Genomic DNA, 15,613 nt, shown 5'->3' on the forward strand with positions numbered 1-15,613 from the left:
TATAATAATTTCAGTGAAATCGGTTTTCTTAAATAAAATTTAATAACTTCGCGCTCAGATTTTTTTTCGTAAGGAACTGTCACTGTCAATATTGTCATCCTTAACCGTTTTTTTTTCTTTTACAATTGTCCTCATGGGCGTATTTTCATTGTAAACACACTAATGTGTTTTTAGTAGTCACAAACATTAAATCAACAAAACAATTATTTGATATCATAAATTTAGCCTATCATAATGTTCAAATATTTGACTAGTTATTAGAAATATATAATTGTTTTTTTTTTCATAATTTAATGAAATCGAACGAAAACTATCGTGTAAATTTGTCAATGCGTAGGAAATCGCGTGTGCGCATCGGTTTACAAAAGTGTGACCACATTAAAAATATATTGTGAGATTCTTTAAGGATCTAACAGACGGTCGGACCGCACTTGTAAGGGGACATGTGTTAGGCCCTATTTACAAAATACCGTTCAAAATCTACACAACTTGAATAGTTTGATGTGATTTAAGCAATAGAAAATTAAATTAACAAAATCTTTTGTATTTAAATACATCTATTGTATTAATTTTACTATAATGAAGTAGAGAAAAATGAAGTAAAGTTTTGTAAATGACAACACCGGACAATAAATTACTGAATTACTGAATATCTTTTGTCGAAAATTGTATGACCGATCAAGCGTACCAACTTAAAAACAATGATAGTTTGTGTAATGTCACCGATAGAACACCTTTTGGCGAAGATATATGTTATCTGTGGTTAAATTATTTTCTCTAATCTATGTCATGCTTACCGCTAATCCGCTTGTTCGCGAAAAAATGGCAGATCCGTTTTTGTTTTCTTTAGCTCATTATTAATTACGTGATCTACAACTAGAATTATTTAAATATTCGCTTCATTTTAATCTGCTTAAACAATACGACAGGCAATTCTGCGCCGACGCTGGTCATGAACCGTCCATATTCGCCATTTTGTCATTTAGCAAACTAAGAAAATGCAAACAAAACATTATTTGCCCTAAACACGCGTTACTTCTAAATAATTTTGTCGACAAAGTGAGCCTGTTTTATCAAATTGAACTCTGAACTGCAATTGCAATGTAATTTTCCGTTAGCGAAAGTGAGGTTACGAAATTGACATGACATTATTGTTGGAAAAAAAAAACGTGAATGCAATGGACATGTGTTTTGTTGTGTTTCTCATCAAGATAATAGAAGAATTTAGTGCTCATACTCATGATTTAATGAGCAAACAGCCCATGCAAAGGATGTCTTATCGGGCTATGCCTCAATTGATAAAGTGAACTAATTGCCTACTTCAAAAGCAGTTTTGCATGAAAGGTAAGCTTTTGTTTTATTATTTGATGTGTTTTCAAACAAGTCGTCGTTTTCGAAACCCAGCAGAACATACTTGCGAACTACAACGACTAGACCGAATATATATGGTGAAATGTTGCTTATTTCATTGTTCTGTCGTCAGATAAGTTATTGATAGTAAATTTCCCACGTTAATTTCTGACTTTCACATTCCCTAAGAGGATCTAAATGTACGTGAAATAGGCCTAACTGTCAAAATAGATTTGTTACTTTCAATGAGGTTTATATGGTTGTTCGATTTTTCAGTTTCAACATCTAATTGGAATTTCTCTGGAAAGTTTACAATGTCCGATATTTCTACACATCTGCCACAAATTTATGGAAATCAATATTTATAGAAACTGAACATACCTTGGTTAAACGGTAAGCATTAAAAATATGTTCGACTAATTTATTTGATCTAGGCTACCTAACTGTTCTTGGAAATTGTAACGTTGTTTCCGTACCAACATATAAACTTCTCAATTATTTTTCTGAAGCGCTGGCTTATGGGCTATAGAAAATAATATTTGTAGGACCTCTAACGAATGTCATGGCATTTAAAAATAGGCATTGAATTTTATCTAAACTTTAATTTTGTATTTTTCAAAAATAAAACTTGACGTCTGATACTTAAATAAAATTATGTAGACTAAAAATCCAGACTTAGCATAGATTTTATTTCTGCTACATTGAGTTTAAACAATGTATGTATTAATTTTCAGTATATGAAATGGGTAACCATCCTCGAAGAATATCAACCAGCTGTCGGCAATGTGCAGGTTGACTGAGGAATTTTCCGGAGTGTCTTTTTATGGACTGTACTCCGTCTTAGCACAATTCCCAAGTGAGTACTTAACCATGAATGCCCTAGATAAATATAAACAATCTTAATGATACGTATTTATAAATAAGATTCCTTAAACATACATACACCCTTTTTTAACTAATCTTTCAATATGTACAATTTCAGGTTTTACCTGAGAGGCCACGCTTCAGTTGGACCGTCTTCCATATATCTACTGACTTCATATAAACGAAAGGTACTTTTATTTTTTTTATAATAGCTCATACTAATTATTACATTTAGATAATTTAGGCGAAGTATAGCGATGGCAATAAGCGATGAAGTGAAAATTGAACTTACATTAATTTATCCTAATTTTATTGGTTAAGCAAACTTATTACTAACTCATTTATGTCCTAGCTCATGTAGATATGAACTGCTAGGCAGGGGTTCTCAAACTTTTTAATATTTTTTTTTTTTCCTTTTGTACATTTTGCTGTATGCGTTGTTTTTTCTGACACAATATTTCTCATGGGCGTGTCTTAGTTCCAAAAATTAAGCGACGCGCCCCCGTGAATAGATAAATGAAATAATATTGAACCCTATTTGGCAGAACCTTACTCTAAAACTAAACCCTTTTCTTACACTATCTATATGAATATTTCTAATGTCTGACTATTTCCTTTCAGTGTACTGAGGACTCACTAATCTGCACTACCAGTAACAAAGTAATCCGACAATCAGACTGGACCCGGTCATGTTAGGTAGGTTTACATACTTAATGTGTACCACATACCACATACTTTTTCTGAACCTCAGTAAAATATGGTTTTATAATGATAATAGTGCTTATTATCTATGCCTACTTAACAGGAATATTACAAATTTCAATCAATTTTCATGAAATTCATTAAGCAATTGTGACAATGATCAAGCAGTGGTGGAGTTAGGGTATGGCGAGGTACGACCTCCCAGATGCTGGTAATGCTAATATTTCGTAGGATATGTTTGACATGGTTGTAATGAAGTACAGTATGTTGGCATACTCCTGACTTGTGTAATATTGTATAAAAGCTGTGTACACAATCTACCGAACATAATAATTGTATGGTTTTACACTTACTATTTTAGACTAGCCTACAGCTTATCATGTGAGGTATCGAACTCATGTCATATGGAGCTATTGCAAATCTTATTTATACATACATACTTATTTGTATTACTACAGTAAAAATGTATACCTATAGAAAGTTGAAATTCGTACAGTGCATTTAATTTATTGAAATAATTGGCAGATATAGACTACGGTGACCTCTCACCATCAAGAGGGGCGTATGCTTGTTTACTACGGATGTAATATGAAAATATATGATGACTTATAAGCTAATGAACTAAATTAGTCCTAACATGATTAATACGTATAACCTAACAGACAGACATTTGTTCTCATAGTGAAAATATTCAGTATAAAGACTTTGTCAATTTATTGTATGATGTATGAAATCCTGTGAGACAATACATATATTATAGAGTTACAACTGAAATGCAAACAAACCATCCATCGAAGGAGGTACTGTCATAGTATAACATGCGTGTAGCTATTCAGTATTCATATAAAAATGGCGGGACGCCCCATATAATATTGTACTTCAGCGCGACAATGAATAATCGCGCCCCCATAGCCATTAGACTAGAGCCTATCTTCTTGTATTACTAGGTCTTAAATCTAGGGCTTAGGTATCCTAGATTATTTTAGGAAAATAACCTTACATCTAGACTGTAGTTATCCTGCCTATGAATGAAATTCTGTATAACAAGCCTGCTAGGAATATGTATATCATCAGAGTGTTCATAGACTATATAAAACAGCATCGAAGCTATCCGATCTCCGGTGTGAAGTGCAAACGTGATGTGAGATTTCAAAATAGCCCTGAAGATGGCAGAGCCTGCTATGAAAATGTACTAGACATATAGAGAACTATTTGTTTTAACATGAAATTCTATTGCTATTGTACATAGTTCACACACTTATGTTTCCAATTCCGGTCACTAGGTGGCAAACTCTTCTAAAGTGCTACAGTTCCGCGCTTTCTTTTATTTTAGGTACATGAATATTTTTTCTATAAGTACCTAGTATTTTACGTACTAGCCCCGCCTATACAACAGCCATAAAAAACATACATTAAGGCACAGAATAAATAATAGTACTACACATAGGCGCAAGGAAACGTTAAGTTGCGCCAAAGCCAACAATTGCTACGTAGCAATGCAACCAAATGGCCTAATCGGGACGATGTTTAACCACTACGATTATGAGCTAATTTCCTAGAAATTAATTTTGTCTAACTTTACTACACTACTTTAATTTTATTATTTTATTTTTACAGATACCAGAGGAAGACGAAAATATAATTGATTCTGTACTGATGCATGACTTCGCTCGGAACGCGGCAAGAATTAACAATGGAAGAAAATACTACAGACGTGTTTATTAACAATAAAGTTATTTTTGTTTTTATGAAATAGCGATTGAATAAAAATATTAGGTATATGAGTTTTATTTAGAGATGAAATAAGTCAGAAATACAGCACACCCACTCGTTTTCACAACAACAAATGTAGCCTGGTAAGGCTAATAAAATAAGGTTCTTAAAATTCTGGTTACTTGGCACCAAAAGTAACCTTGCAACGGCTACTTCCTATTATTTATTTGTAAACCTTGGTATCCAAGATGTGTTCTACAGAGCACATCTTAGATCCCTTGGTCACGGAACCAAATGTAACTAAACCTCCGCTCACCTTACTTATTTACTTACTTGACTAACTAACAGTATAGTTAACCCCCCTTTAAATATACCCCGTAAATTTGGCCTTGTGATCGTCTAGCGTGAATAAGTAGAACCCTTCGATGTGAACCGCGATAACCTAGATCCTTTAATGAGTATCAGCTGTATTTTTGACTAATATTTAAATTTTTATTTATTTATATTTTAAAGAAGAATAAAGGTTATTGTAGCATAATAACATAGTGTTATAGAAGAGTATTTTATCAGATTTAGGCCTAGAAAGTTATGAGTGAGAAAATTAATGACGTGATGAAGGAATTTTAGAATAAAAGTTAGTGAGTGAAACATACATAAAATAAATATTAAAAAATATTTTAGAAAACATCGGCTACGCTCTATTTTCGATTCCGGTTTGGGGTGAGAACTTGCGATACCGTTTGGAATCCTTAGGCCCAATCAAACCACATTATCGGGCATCCTAAGCAAGTAAGCCTGAAGGGCTATCTATCTACAAACTAACCCCTTTTTTATTTTGTTTCTTTTCACTAGCTAAACCCCCCGTTTCCCCAATACTGCTAATAGACCATAACTTCTCGATCCTTCTAATGTATCATCAAGGCTCCGAGTAGTTGCTACCACTGAGAACGAAGTAAATAAGTCTAGTAACTCCTTGAAGCTTTTGACTTGTCATCAGTGGACGGCGCTCGCATGCCACTGGGCCCTATAACAAACCTATGCTTTTTATTCCAAAGAATAGTTTGTTTCCCTAACCAACTTGATAGAATTTACCTTGAAAAACTAGTTAGCAACACTCACTAGCTCGATGCTACATGAAGAATCAGAAATTGCTACCACAATTATTAATTTCACTCAAATAAATTAAGTAATAAGAGTTTTTATAAATTACCAGTTTTACCACATATTTTAAGATAGTAAACACCACATTTAAAGTCCATTTAAACCATATAAATAGTAGTAGTTAAATTATTTCTCCACAATACACGTTGACCAATTATAATTTAAGACCAATCATAAAAAAACTCTACTTTCATAGAAATAGTGTGTGACTTTACCCTATTCCTATCGTTTTCCCTACTCTAACATATCTGAAACACAGACCCTCACTTACCATAGATCTTGTGTTCAAAATATGCACAAGTGTATCCCTACCATAAGCTGTAAAGTTCAGCCAGCGAAGCTGAGATAGGCAACCTATAGGCTTGAGTTCTGATCCCCCCCTCAGCTCTTGCCCGCGGGCTAGGGTAGCAGAGAGTAGATCGCCCTATCCGTGTATATATCCAGTATTCTAGGACACACCAGTACCAGCCACATGAGAGACCCAGCTGCGATCAACTTTACTTAGATGTGGATCGATCACAACCCAAATCCCCAGCGACCAACGCCAGCATGGACTAGAGCACCGAGTAAATAAATATATATATATATAGGACCCCAGCCTCAAATACTGCCGACTTCAGTGAGCAAGGATTACTCCTAATGCCTTTCGTCAATCGTGAAAGTCCTCACTTCCATCTAACAGTTGGACTCTTTGAGACCGGTGAGAAAATACGCTTTTGTAAGTAAATAAAAGCGCCCAAGCCCTCCGCTTGGAACAAAAAGACCCCTAAACGCCTCTTATTTGACACCGTAAGGGAAGAAGCGCCTAGCCGGACAACAGTCTGTCACAAACAATGATCTGGCTTATAACTTTCACAAAATAACCCCATAGAAAATTACTAAATTCAATTTTACTGACCAACTAAACAAACGAGTGAAGTTTTCTTTACGTGCTGTAATCTAAGCTTAGTTTTGCAAGAATTACTCCCTACAAAACCAAACACAGACTTATCTCCAAGCACCAGCCATACATCGACCCAGTCTTTGTATTGCTTGACGGCACTCATGAAACAAAGCACAGTAAACTTCACTACACATTAATTTAAATGTAACACTACACTATAAATAGAACACTAAAATAACCCCACAACTGACGGTAAAGCAATTCCACCATAGGTCTAAGTTCAACTGTACGACGATATTGTCCCCGCACAATCAAATAGAGACACAATTTCAAAGTTTACAATCACTTAGAATAATTTCCAAGTAAAAACAAACAGAGAAATAATAGCAGAACAACTTCACTCACCAGTATAACACACGAAAGCCAGAGACACTGTTAGTCTTGTAGATATTTTAAGAATGAATCGCGTCGGCTCGCTCCGACCCTTTTATAGATTCAAAGAGTGACAGGCGACAAAAAGGGCGACTGGCGACAAAAGGGGCGACTGGCGACAAATATGGCGACAAAAGGGGCGACTGGCGACAAATATGGCGACAAAAGGGGCGACTGGCGACAACTATGGCGACAAAAGGGGCGACTGGCGACAAATATGGCGACAAAAGGGGCGACTGGCGACAAAAGGGGCGACTGGCGACAAATAACAATGGATAGCCGCTAAATTACACTCATAAGTAAAAGGTCATAACTGTTTTGTTTACTAAGTCGTACGCCTTAGGCATTAATGTCCAAGACAGCTCAGCACGTACGTTTTTGCTTCTCAATAGTAACATCTGCATGACTGCACGTGTTCCAAAGTGATATAGGAATAATTTTATTGATACCTAGTTAAGCGACGAAGAATTATGTATTGCGGTTAGTATAGGTATGCAGATATTTTTTTTTGTTAAAGGGTTTTAGTTAGATTTGTAGATCAAATACGCAGTAAAATATCATTTTTGTTTCTAAATGCTACATTAAACACATCCAGAAAGTATACTACTAATCATTATGAACTTTTATGACCTGTGATTGAAATCAAGACATAATATTGGAACGCTACTCAGTTGACAACTGTCAGTGTCAGTATTTCATCCATGTGAACGTAGTTTGTTGATAAATATGTTTTTCCAACCTGTTTTGCATCGAATAACAGTGAATTTTATGAGTGAAGACGTGACTATACATGTGTTTAAACATCACAGATATTATTTGTTAAAATATCCAATGAAATCCCAAAGAAAATATGTACCAAGAAAGTTGGTCAAGGAAAAGTTGATTCGCCGTAAGTTTTATATGTAATAACGAGTCCATTTCCTCGTCATAGACGCTTGTTCTGTTACACTGTCCCTTAAATAATAATACATTGGGAAACGTGGGGCGGAAGTTAAATATTGCTAACGCTTGCCGGAGCGATTTGAAGACTCGAATTTCCAATATTCTTAAGCCCCGAGTTACACAATGTTTTTCATCACACTTGAATGATTTTTCCAAAACTCCCGCTCAACCTGCGTGTAATTGCATTTACTGTGGAAGTGTGATGAAAAATTTACTTCCACAGCCTAGCAACGCTTATATACGAGTTAGACGTATTAGATTGTTTTTATTTTAGACCGGACAAAATAAACGTGCAGTTGCTAAAAAACGCGTTATTGGATAATAAATTGAGACTTGGCACGAAATCAAATTTAGGTCCTTGTCACACGCTGCGCTATGCTAAAAGTTTTATAGCACATCACGCACTGAAAAGTGCCCATTGTAATTGTAATAGGTAGGAAGTTATTTGTTTTACGAGTGGCAAAGTTGTTGTTTAACAGCACGTGTCAATATTAATACTCGAGCAAGCGAAAGATTCCAATATTAAACCGCGAGCGTTGCAAGTTGTTTGAGAAGTGGAATCTTGAGCGTTGTGACTGTTATGAGGGTTTCAGGGGGGGGGGGGGGGGGTACACTTGGTTCCGTTTTAACGTTGGCAATAATAAATCGTAATTATATAAGTAATTATTTAACTAATCTATTGTGACCTGGATTCCGGCAGAAATCAGTGCTTCGGTCGAAAGAGCGAAGCGTATAGACTAGTTAAAACTACATAACGATCTCTATCTACAGTTTATACTTGGTCGTTTTATTTAATACGGTCGAAAGAGCGAAGCGTATCACTGCAACGACCACAGTTTATATTTTCTTTTTTTATTTTCTCTTTTTTGCTATTGTTGTTTTTTTACTGTCTCAGTTGTATTTTACTGTTCTGTCTTTTTTAGGGTTCCGTAGCCAACTAGGAACCCTTATAGTTTCGCCATGTCTGTCTGTCCGTCCGTCCGTCCGTCCGTCCGTCCGTCCGTCCGTCCGTCCGTCCGTCCGTCCGTCCGCGGATAATCTCAGTAACCGTAAGCACTAGAAAGCTGAAATTTGGTACCAATATGTATATCAATCACGCTAACAAAGTGCAAAAATAAAAAATGGAAAAAAATGTTTTATTAGGGTACCCCCCCTACATGTAAAGTGGGGGCTATTTTTTTTTTCATTTCAACCTCGTGTGATATATTGTTGGATAGGTATTTTTGCTATTGTTGTTTTTTTACAGTCTCAATTGTATTTTACTGTTCTGTCTATTTTTTTATGTTGCCCTTAACTTGTGTGTTTTAAATTGTGTATTCTGTGTGTTTGCAGTCTGCCAAATAAATGACTTATCTATCAAGGCACGAAGGTGAAACCAACTTTGACACCGAGTGAAACACTAAACTCATCAAATCCATCGATTTATTAAATATTTATTATCCGTTAAGACAAAGTTAAAAATACTTATGGATAAAATGCAATTCGTTTTCGAATAGTTAAGAGAGCATTTACCATTTGGTGTGGCGAAAATAAATATTTATGTATAAATAGCTTCGCATGCCTCTGGATTCAAGAATTTGACATTGGCGCTATAAATATTTTATTACCTGTCTGTTTTCACATTTAATGGGTTTAATATAGTCAAAACTTATGTAATAGAATATTGGTATAATGTTAGATGTGCATCGATTATTTTTATGTAGGTAGGTACATAGTTTAATAGATCAACTTTTTTAAACTGGTCCCACCGCGAGCTAGTAAACTATGAGATATCGGCTATAAAAACGAACAAAAGGTAATCACTCCCGTGTAAATAAAAGAGACACGGCGATGTTTATATGCAGTAACAGTTTCACGTATCAGTGTCTCTTATAATTGCACGGGACGGGAGTGCTTATCTTTTGTTCGTTTTTATAGTCGATAGCTTATAGCCTACTAGCTCGCGATTGCGGTGGGACCAGTGCCTTAGTGCGTTTTCACATTATCCGATCCGATATCGGATGTAGGAATGATTTCAAGACCAAAATCAAAGATGGCGGCTTAAATATATGGTATATCGGTCCAATATCGGATCGGATAATGCGAAAACGCACTAAGGCTGGTGGTAAATAAAGGGCTTTATGTTAGTAAGATCCATAATTAATAATAATAGTAATAAGGTACCTTCATAATTGAACTATGATCATTACCTATTGTAAATGATTAATGATGATGTTATGATGAATATTATGTTGTGATGATTACTATGAGTTGATTTTCTCGGTACCTACTACATTTTATACCTTTAAACATGTGATTCTTAATACTTATGTAAGTACCTACTACTTATATTTAGGTACCTATATGTATAGGTATCGATTGAATTTGCTATAATGGGGGTTTTTAAGGGCGAACAATGGGTACTCGGTCTAGCTAGGTGTCATCATCAATGGCCTCTAACATCAATAATATGATGGGTTAAGCAGCGTCCATTAGACCGCGACCGCAAAGCTGGCAGGAGAATGTGGCCGTGTCCAGTGACAAAGGTTGGTTAGCGCGCTGGTGTCTCAATTCTCGCCTAGAGTTGGGAAAACGCACATTTTTGAGGTATTATGGTAATGTGGGCGAAGATTGGAGGTTTTTTCCTGAGGGGTAAGATGAAATATGTTCCGTTTCCGTATAGTGAAGCCCTACAGGCGGCTTTCTATCTTTTTTTTTAATACTACGTCGGTGGTAAACAATCATACGGTCCGCCTGATGGAAAGCGGTCACCGTTACCTATGGACGGCTGCAACTTAAAGAGCGCGTTGCCACCCCATTAGAAACTTGTACACTCCTCTTTGCTATGTTAAGTATAAGTACACAGCAAAAAGGAGTGTACAAGTTCAAAGGAGGGTTTGGGTTGCCGACGACTCAAAGGACAATAGACGGAACAAATTAGTTCCGTAAGTCCTCCCGTCGTCAGCACCCCGCACCCTCGTTGAGCTCTGGCAGCCTTACTCACCGGCAGGAACACAACACTATGAGTAGGGTCTAGTGCCTAGGGTAGGGTAGTATCTTAACCGACAAGAAAAAACCCTTCAATTTTGCACCACCTTACCTAATATGTTTTCCGTGCGAAGCTCGGTCTCCCTGATATTAATACAATAATAAAATTATACACCATGTTTTTATTGAATTTCGTTAACTTTAAGGGAATGTTCGTTAGATCAAATACAATTAATTTCTCTAAGAAACTAGCGTCTTAACTCTTACGGTTATCGAGTTATTTTAAAAATACAGATAATTACTGAACACGTGTGACAGCCTTTACCACTTCCTAATGTTATTTGTTTTGACGTGTGCCGTCAAACACTTGATTAATGCTACGATTAAGGTCTTCTCACACTAATTAATTCACACTAATTAATAATAATGTATTGAAACGAAAACATTTTTTTTTTAATTTAACAAAAAGCGGTAGGTATACATAGTGGTTCCTGATAATGAACCTAGAACCTATATGTCGAATTTAACGGAAAACAAAAAAACACGGTGTATACAAGGTGCCTGTTCTTTAAATCTTTCTATAACATAATATTTGATTCGAATATTTATACCACGCAGATATAAACAACATACAGATTCAATGAAACTTATCTTAGTCTCAAACAAAAAGCGTAAAACCCTTCAACATAACAGAGTTTCTAGTAAAAAAAATCGGTCAAGTGCGAGTCGGACTCGCTCACCGAGGGTTCCGTACAAACTTTCAATAGTTGAATCATCAAAATGTAATTCATAGAACTCTACAGATTTGAATAAATCCCTCAAGACTCAATTTCCCACATAACAAGTAATAGTTAATATTTCTATTAATTTCATTTGTTTAACTTTAATGAATACTCTGTAATGTTGACATGTAAAAGTGCCCCCGTGGCCTATTTGCTGAATAAATGATTTTGTATTTTGTATTTTGTATTTTTACAATTTAATTGTTAGACAACGTCCAAATAAAATCAAGACTATTCGACTTCAATAGTTTACGACTTATGACATGTCGCAAGGACAATCCTGAACCGACCTCATTATATCAGGAAAAACGCGATGTAGGAAATGAGCGTTCAACGTACAGCGACATCTATCGGCAAATTGAGTAAACTAATGCGCGCGAGCTAGTATGGAAGATGATTTTTATGGAATAATAGTTTATTGCGTGAACCGATTTTAACCATTTTGCCTCTATTTGAAAGCAGGTAATTTCATTGTTATTTTGTAAAAAAATACAGGTACAATAAACAAACACCCGCAAGGGTGTTGAAATTGAAAATGTAAATCTGAAAGGTTTTTTATAAATAAAAAAAAAGTTTTCAAGATACGTGTACCATTTTATTTTTCCTGTAATATTCATTATAATAGCCATGTTTGGTGAAAATTTCATAAATTTATGTTGGTAAACTTCGGAGATAAGGGGGGGAACGGTATTTTTTTTTTACATTTTCTTTCAAAAAACATTTTTTTTCCACAACCAAAAAATTATAAAAAATAGTTTTGATATGTACAATTTGAGCTCTTTCTAACGATACCCCACTACTAGGTCATAGTTACTTGAAATTTTCAGTTTGCCCCCCTTTCATTTTGGCAATTTTCTATCATTTATATACACCGGTCAAATCTTACATGAAAATCGGCTAAAAAAACAAAGTGTGATGTAAAGCTGGATTTTTGGTATGTTATTTGGAGTCCTTGGGGGAATGTAAGACTATATTTTGCAAGCAAAAAAAAAGTGTGCTAACTTCGTAATTTAAAAAAAAAAGTAAAAAAATCGGACTTATTTTGGTTTTTATTTATTTATTAAAAAACTATGCGTTTTTGGTCAAAAGTTGCTGTGTAATGTTGAAAGCGCATTAAATTTCAAACAGTTTGACATCTTTTTTATCAATGTCCATCAAATAGTTTTCGAGATAGTCAAAAAGGTTAATTTTTGACGCATTTATAAAATGTAGCGTTTTGCCAATATTTTTATCTGCAAAATACTTCATGATATGATATATATTGCAATATAACATTGTAAAAAATTTATTTTGCTTTAGTTTTAGTTCAAATAAAGGTCAGTAAGACGAATAGTTACTTTGGTGAACAAAAAAAATCTATAAATAGAGAAGCCAAGAGTCTGGTAGATTGGTTAAGGTAAAATAGTTTACGCTAAAAGTTTTAGGTTGAAAGTGCTATCTATTCGATCTTACTTTCTTTGATATCCGTTTATCTGAAAAAATTGTCTAAGCTAACTTTGCATCGATTTGACTATTACTAATGAAGAAATAAAATAATAGTTATTTGTTATACAAGGGGGCAAAGTTGTATTTTAACGCCTAGTGTGGAATTGAAAAACGGGCAAGTGAAAGGATTCTATAGTTGAACCACGAGCGAAGCGAGTGGTTCGAGAATAGAATCCTGAACTTGCGAGTTTTTTAACACACGAGAAGTAAAATACTTTTGCACCCGAGTGTAACACAAAACTTTTCCCCTCACTACAGCGAGGAAACTACAACGCAAAAAATGCGTTTATCACTGCTTCCAGTAGTTCCACAGGTGGTAAATCATCTTTATTATTAGATTCACCTACTTTCATCAATTTTAAAGCAGTTAATTTGACTTTATTCAAGGTCAAATTACTTTACCCACTAGTGGATAAAATGCGTTTTTACCCGCTGGTATTAAAGGACAAAACACGTGTTTCCGAGCGAGTGAGGGGAAAAATAAAATTTTGAAGTTTAGTAAATTAGAAAAATAAAACAGAATTAGTTAGATTTTACTTTTTCCTTTTTGAGGGTCCTGGTTCTGCATCTTGATGGCACAACTCCTGTAGTGATAGAAAGTCCACTTGAGTTGTATTTGACCACCAATTGCTGTGGAATAAACTACGGGAACGGAAAGCGCCCACCCCAATTATTAAGATACTGGAGAAGTGGTATTCCCAGCAGAAGAACGTAGTAAGATGGAAGTCAACTCTGTCCACAGCCAGCGGGCTAAACTGTGGCGTGAGACAAGGAGGCAGCATGTCTCCGGCTCCCTTCAGCGTGTACATGGATGGGCTGTCGCAGGCTTTGACCAGTACCGAGGTTGGCTGCTCCATCAATGGGCAAATGATAAATCACATCGCATATGCAGACGATATGGTCCTACTAGCACCATCTGTGGGAATTATGCGTAAGTTACTTGCAGAATGCGAGAGATACGCCAGCCAGCATAACATGAGATACAATCCGGACAAGTCTGAATTTATGCTCATGGAGGCAGCACATATGCCCACACATGTACCACCTCTTTTGCTTGATGGAGCACAATTGCGGAGAGTACACGAAGTCAAATATCTTGGCCACATCTTGTTGTCCAGTTTAAAAGACCAGGACGACATATAAAGGCAGAGGCGAGCCACCGCAGTAAGGGCAAACATGTTGGCTAGAAGATTCGCCAAATGTAGTGACAGCGTAAAAAGACAGCTGTTCCTCAGTTTTTGTACAAGCGTTTATACTGTCGAGTTATGGTCCGACTACACCTGCGCGGCGGGGAGAGATCTGCGCGTGCAATACAACACATAAGTACTATGTACTGATATTTCGTTAAACGGAGAATACTATGATTCGGGCACGTCCACGACAACGCTCGTGAGATTGCATCGATGTTATTGACCCTCAGTGATATGCTTTAAAAACCAGTCCGTACAAGAACAATTTCGGAACAATCTGATTCAATTAATGAGGGTTTTCTACTCGTAAATATTTTTTTCCGCCAAGCGGCGATCCGGAGGTCTTTCTGACCGTAAACTTAACTTACTAAATAAATGTTGATTTGATATACGCAAATATGTGTCTAAGTAATACTTGAACAGCCCCCAAATAATAATAATTCGTTCTCCGCTACACCTTCTGTAAATATATGTAATTGTAAACTATCCCATTTGGCCATTACCATCCACCGATTATTTCTGATCCAGTTATACTAGACTTATGATATGATCCTATTTTTTTAAATAACTGGCACTCTTTTGGTCTTAAATGAAAGCTAGTGAAGTTTTCTACATGTTTATTTTACAATTTATGTAATAGCCTGAGTTTTTTTGCTGATATCTGTCTCAAAATATTAGCAAAACGAATATTTTCATAGAAAGGGGAAAAATGCTCTTTTTTTGACGCTTCATATCTCAAAAAATATTTGACGGACATTAATAAAAAAGATGTCAAACTGTTTGGAATTTAATGCGCTTTTAATATTATAAAGCAACTTTCGACCATAAATGCATAGTTTTTTAATAAAACGGCAAAAACCAAAAAAAGTCTGATTTTTTTACTTTTTTTTTTAAATTACGAAGTTAGCACACCATTTTTTTGCTTGCAAAATATAGTCCTACATTCCCCCAAGGACCCCAAATAACATACCAAAAATGCAGCTTTACATCACACTTTGTTTTTTTATTTCTCTTTTTGACCAGTGTAATATCAATTAATTAAAAAAAAATTACTTTCAATTTGTAGAGGTTCACAATGTTTATAACTATTCCAAATTTCATATCGATAGCATAAGTAGTTCTCGAGATATTTAATAATGTGA

At 35.5% G+C, this 15,613-nt stretch overlaps 2 long non-coding RNA genes across 2 annotated transcripts; both read left to right on the plus strand.

The window, feature by feature from the left end:
• The first annotated feature begins 1,283 nt into the window (after nt 1-1,283).
• LOC125235037 lies at nt 1,284-2,208 on the plus strand. Its single transcript, XR_007178040.1, has 3 exons — nt 1,284-1,344; nt 1,627-1,743; nt 2,085-2,208. It is a non-coding gene; the product is annotated as an uncharacterized LOC125235037 (long non-coding RNA).
• Nucleotides 2,209-2,329: 121 nt separating this feature from the next.
• On the plus strand, nt 2,330-4,693 carry LOC125235012. The gene is made up of 3 exons (XR_007178036.1): nt 2,330-2,402; nt 2,836-2,910; nt 4,534-4,693. It is a non-coding gene; the product is annotated as an uncharacterized LOC125235012 (long non-coding RNA).
• Nucleotides 4,694-15,613: the final 10,920 nt, after the last annotated feature.

The sequence above is a fragment of the Leguminivora glycinivorella genome, chromosome 16 (genome assembly GCF_023078275.1).
Source record: "Leguminivora glycinivorella isolate SPB_JAAS2020 chromosome 16, LegGlyc_1.1, whole genome shotgun sequence".
In the NCBI taxonomy this organism is placed as follows: domain Eukaryota; kingdom Metazoa; phylum Arthropoda; class Insecta; order Lepidoptera; family Tortricidae; genus Leguminivora; species Leguminivora glycinivorella.